This window comes from Scylla paramamosain, chromosome 3 (genome assembly GCF_035594125.1).
Source record: "Scylla paramamosain isolate STU-SP2022 chromosome 3, ASM3559412v1, whole genome shotgun sequence".
In the NCBI taxonomy this organism is placed as follows: domain Eukaryota; kingdom Metazoa; phylum Arthropoda; class Malacostraca; order Decapoda; family Portunidae; genus Scylla; species Scylla paramamosain.
In genome coordinates, this window is record NC_087153.1 from 12,256,501 (window position 1) to 12,262,500 (window position 6,000).

Consider the following 6,000-nt stretch of genomic DNA (forward strand, 5'->3'; position numbering starts at 1 on the left):
ACAACCATGCTGCTGCTGTTCACTAAGCTCCATGCTGCATTTGTCTCCATGACATAGACTATCACTTCTACCACAATTTATGCCATTTGCTACCAGTTGTGATAACATATCCTAAGAGACCCAACTTAGCAAAGGTAGAGAAAATACAATTATAGAATGACTTTAATGTTGGTAGACTTCAAACCTTATTTTGGCGAGGCTGCCCTTATTTTACTAAAAGCCTCGTATAACATGATGCAACAAGAGAGTGATTCATGGTTGTTGAATATAAAAATAAGTTTTAGTCTTTCACAGGAAGTGACCATGACCTGCAAGAGCCTTTAAGGTGTTTGAATCTGAAGATGGAAATTGAAGGTGAATATAATAAATAAAAGGTAATAGTGTCTAAATGTAGTAGAAATAGTTGATTTTAAGAACTGAAGGCTCAAAGCTATGTGAAATCAGGTTGAACAGAGAAAATGGGAGGAGCTGCCTGAATTTTATGCGCTTTAATTTATGGAAGACAAGACAAGAGAAGAGAGCCTTGCAAGGGGGAAAAAAAGTTGACTAATCTTTGGGGCTTCTGAGGAAAAGAAAGAACAAAACTGAAACAGGCTTCATGTTAAGGAATTACTCTACCAACAATCAAATATGCAAGTGACATGGAATGGAAAGAAAGGCAAAGGTCAAGGATCTGTGCAGATGAAAGAAGAAATTGTTAGAAAAGCAGCTGACAAGAAAGAAGAGAGGAACAAGTATCATAATAAGAATGCTATGGTAGAGGATTAAGACATTCCACTGAGGTGAACAGAGTACATGCAAGATCTGCTCAACAATGACAGAAAATATAGGCAGTAGAGCACTTACAAGTTTATTGATACTGAAAAAGGAATCTACACAAACTGCAAGAATAGTGAAATGGAGGAAAGCTGAACATTGAAAACCAACTGAGATTCTGAAGGATGTCAGAGAATTTGCTGTGAAGGACCAGTTAGTGTTCAGGAATACAAGGACCATAAAATTAACTGAAACAATTGCTATGGTCCTCATCTGAGCCACTGTTCTGTTCTATTCTAGTCAGGAGTTTGCTCCTCAGGCTAGGCTCTCATGGATAGGATTAATTCCATCTTCAAATTGCTCTGTTTTTTTGGGAAAACTCAAGGGTGGCATGACATTAATGAAATGGCTGAAGCAATGGCAACAGGATTGATCAGATATTGTATAAGTGTAATTCTGCAATGTGTGGATGAGCTACTACTCATTTATAAAACTGAAGAATTAATCTATTATAAACAAGAGAGGTGGCTGTGACTGGACTTAAAACCCAGATCTGACAGGCTGGAAGGACTATAAGGAGCCTTACAGCTGGCCTTGCTCTGACTATGTTTGTGCATTGTGCTGCAAGGCACTTCCACCACAAATCCCTCAACAGAACAACAGTTAATCTTTAAAATTTGTTTTCAACACTATTGTTAATTCCTACCAGATGATGCAAGCGTTCAAAATATTCCTAATAGTGAGATGTAAGACGTAGACAGCCACACCTAAGTGCTGTGTTTTATACAAAATTACAGTATTACCAATAGATGATACAGCACAGGTTAGGTGGTTAGGCCAGTGAGAGGATGGATGAGGGGTGAGCTGCAAAGAGAAGGAGCAACTGGACACTGGCTGGAACCACACCCAGAAAAAGGTGGAAGGATGTAGTTAAGGAGATGCAGTATAGATACGTGCCAGAACTAGAACTTAGGAGAGACTTGACACTACAGTACAGAATGGAATGAGGCAAGATGCTGGCTCAACTGACAATCTCTAACTGGGGCTGAAGCAAGAAGTATGTAAGTAACAGTGGACAGTACAAGATACATGGTGAAAAGGATTAAAGAATCTGATGTTCATTGCTATTCCAAGATTACAGAACACTGCATATGGCAGATAATATAGGTAGGGATGGATTCCAATCCTTCAGGTTATGTTTCTAATTTGCTCTCAATGTGGGTGTCTGAAACACTGAGGATCATGAAAAAAACAACTGCTACAATCCCAAGAGAAGACCAAACTTCTACAAACTAGTATACCAGAGCTTCTAAATACAAGGGCAACTGGAAGCATCATAATTCTTCTAAATGCTGTGGTCTTTAAGATCTTAAACATTCAAATAAAAAAGAATGTATGGACAGTAAATAAAGAACAGGTTAATACTGTTTTCTAGGGCTTAATTACATGAGGCATTTGTAGTAAAACCACAAAAAAGTTGAAAATTATCTGAGGCAGACTTGTAGTAAAATCATTAAGGCAATACTAAATTGATGGACTAAACAGTAATATTGTAAGTGATACTTAAATAAAATTATGTATCTATACCAGGCTGACATTCCCCGGACAACCCAGACAAAGTACAACATGCAAACATTTCCTCGTGTGATAATCTCATGGACAATTTACAGTGATGGAGCAAAACTGTAAGTAATGAATGAAGTTTCATTTCACTTCAGCCTTAAGTGATGGGCCTTAAAAAAAATAACAAAAATAACAAAATTAGAAATAAAATAAACTACAGAAAAGAAATAGTAAATAAAATGAACGAAAAATATAAGTAAAAAGAAGCGTGGTTCTCACACGCTGCTCAACACTGCTCCCTTCTCCTGCCCTATCTGGTACCCATTTACTGTTATTTGGCACATCTTTCATCCTTCCACTCCTACAGCCGCTTCTAAACATTAAACTGGCTAAAAAGTGCAAAATTTATTCTTTTTATCCCCTCTCTGTAGATGCTTATAAAGATATCACAAATTGTCTTTAGTGTTGTGAATTGTTTATCGCAGTGAAAGGGCTAAACTACAATTTACCTACCTATTTATTTATCAATTTTTGTAACTGGTAATGTGGGGTCAGGTGCAGACAGCTAGGCGTGCTGCACAACCCACCCTCGGGCAACGTGAGGCTAAGGTGTTCTGTAGTTAAAGACATCACGGCCACCCTTCCTCTGCCTCTTTACACTACACTATCACCAGAAATTATGTTAACTCAAGAGCTTTTAGAATACATACACTCAACGTATACAGTAAATAAGCTCGTACTTCGACACGATCCACTAATGGTTGCCCAATAAGCATCAGTCTACTTCTACGTATTTTACATTTTAACACCGAGCGAAATTACTCGGTTTAACGAGCAATTAAGTCTTCTGATGATTAAAAAAAGTTACCTAAAATGAGCTCGCGAGAATAATACCAACCTGCCACTGTCAACGCAGTTGATTGCCTTTAGTAATACAGCACTTCATTATATTCACACCAACATTCTGGGGCCTGGTACGGGAATAAACTGTCCTTCCTCTGTTCTTCTGAGCCGTGTGTGATCATTACAGCCTGACTCCCTCACAATATCTACCGTTCATTTAATTCATGAACTTCCTCACAAAATTCAACTTCCAAGGTGTCCCCAAACAACAAAACCACTTACTGCTACACTTCCCAAATCTGGTGGAGAAAGACCCTCCGCCCGCCACGCTGCAGCACGAGTGACTGCCTGCCCTGGCCCCACCACGCGCTGCCACGCAGTAAAGCTGCTTCAAGGGTTCCGTGAAGCGTTCCGAAGCACTGAATACTGTACAAGTCTACATCCTCCCTGGATGAAAAAAAAAAAAATCTTTATGTACACACACACACACACACACACACACTGTATATAACCTGGTTCAGCGACCCGTTAATACTAATAATGACTAAAGATCTAATTCAAAATGAGCTCATAATGGTGATTATATATATATATATATATATATATATATATATATATATATATATATATATATATATATATATATATATATATATATATATATATATATATATATATATATATATATATATATATATATATACTAATCGAAATTTAAGAATATCGCTTCTCATAAAAAGAAAAAATCTTATCGTGACATCACGCAGCCATGAATAATAAACCGCCACACACACACACACACACACACACACACACAGGTGCAGCTATTTTTCTGGGTTATGCAAGAAATTGTATTTATTGATATGAGTAAGGCACAACCGCGTCAGGTGCACAGGATGAAGAGCTACCCACGGAGCCTTTAGTGGGGAGACGTGAATGAGATTTGCAATGAGGAAGCTTCCTTGATTTGCACCGAGGATAATTTTCTCATGCTAATTTAATATAACTGTCCATCGGTTGTTAGGTCTGGACTGGTTAAAGAGTGACTCAAGTACTGTTGTGAATATGACTGCTTTTAATTAATTGAAAGTTGACTGAAGAAGGGAGAGTAGATTCAAGATGTGGTAAGGTTGCAGTACACCAGCTTATTACATTGTTCCTTGCCAGCGCAAATATATGCAGTGGCAGGCACGGCATTCTAGCTGAAAGATTATTTTGTTTGTGTTCAACATATGTAATGTAATATTTTATGGTTTAAGATTGCGTTGTCGTGTCTCTTCTCCCACCCACCCTTTTATAATCTTTATTCAATATATTTCATACTTTTGTATGTTGTTTGCATGTGTCGTGTTAGTTTCAAGTTAATTTCAGATCTACATCGTTATAAAGGCATTGCATATCACCATTCCCGGGTTCCCTTCTCCCTTCCTATACATTACATCTCCTCTCACAGCTTTCCCATCACGCAGTTGTCCAGTAATCGCAGTGGCCCGCCTTGAACTCTCCAAACATCTCGCATTTTCACATCAAAGCTTCTCATATCACCACATGGACTGCTACCTCGAGGATGCTAGACAGACCACGTGGCGATGAGTACGCCAGCCACTAACTGCAAGGAACAGAAGCAGGCAGAAGCAGGCCGGCGGGTGAGGGAATGCCGGAATGATCCAAGAACCCTACCGTCGCCAATCCTCCCGAGACTCACACAGGGATCGCGGCGCTGTGCTCACGACAAGCCCGGCGCCGTGACTCGGAGCATCTTCCTGACCCTGACCTCGGCACGCACCTGCTGGAGGCGACTAGTGCGTGGCCTGCTGATGGCTCCGACACACACACACACACACACACACACACAGAAAGAAAGAAAAAAATAAATAAAATAAAATAAACCCGTATGAACCAACACATATCGAAGGGGAGAACACACACACACAAAGCAGTACCGTACCCAGGTGGGGCCGCGCGGGTCTTCTCGCACAGCTGGCACCCGCTGGTCTAAGTTTCACTATCATCGGAGAAAGGTATACCAAGGCCCGCTTTCACTCTTATCTGGCATCCTTCTCTGTCTGTGTGTGTGTGTGTGTGTGTGTGTGTCTGATCATTAATCTTTCGCGCGCGTGTGTGTGTGTTGGTATATAGGATGCGTTATGGACACCGCCGCCTCTACATAAGCTATCTCTATCCTCCGAAGCTTGACTGGTCTCTACAGTCACTACCGGAGATGAAATAATAAGGTGCAGATATATGTACGGTTATGACGCGCTGACGTATACTGAAAAATAAATAAAATAACAAACAAACAAATAAATAAATATAAACATATAAAAAAAAAACGATGTTCACGTAATTATTTTTGCCTTTATTCAAAGGTACAGTATATATATATATATATATATATATATATATATATATATATATATATATATATATATATATATATATATATATATATATATATATATATATATATATATATATATATATATATATATATATATATATATATATATATATATATATATATATATATATATATATATACACCAATGCGAGTTACTGAAAAGCGAGGAATAGAGATCATGTTCGCAGATTCCGGCGTCTAATCACTACTTTATCAGAATCTACTGGAAGTTACAGGGTTTTTTCAAGAATGCCCTCAGAATATCAGTGACATATCAACAAAAGTTCTGGATCATCAATGAGAAAAAGGACCTGTAACAACCCATATTTTTCATATCTGTGGACTTAGAAAACAGCCCGAAGAGTCACACAGGGTCTTGATCGCCACGCCTGCCCCGGCAATTCCCCGTCCCCGGCGCCTCTCCATCAGGCGTGTTC

The 6,000-nt window shown here is 38.9% G+C and overlaps 1 long non-coding RNA gene across 1 annotated transcript in view; it reads right to left on the reverse strand.

Annotated features, from left to right (window-relative positions):
- Positions 1-6,000, reverse strand: part of LOC135090369 (uncharacterized) — an 86,077-nt gene that overhangs the window by 1,699 nt on the left and 78,378 nt on the right. The window contains exon 4 of the long non-coding RNA XR_010261898.1: positions 3,445-3,609. This is a non-coding gene — a long non-coding RNA (uncharacterized LOC135090369). The remainder of the gene's footprint in view (positions 1-3,444; positions 3,610-6,000) is intronic.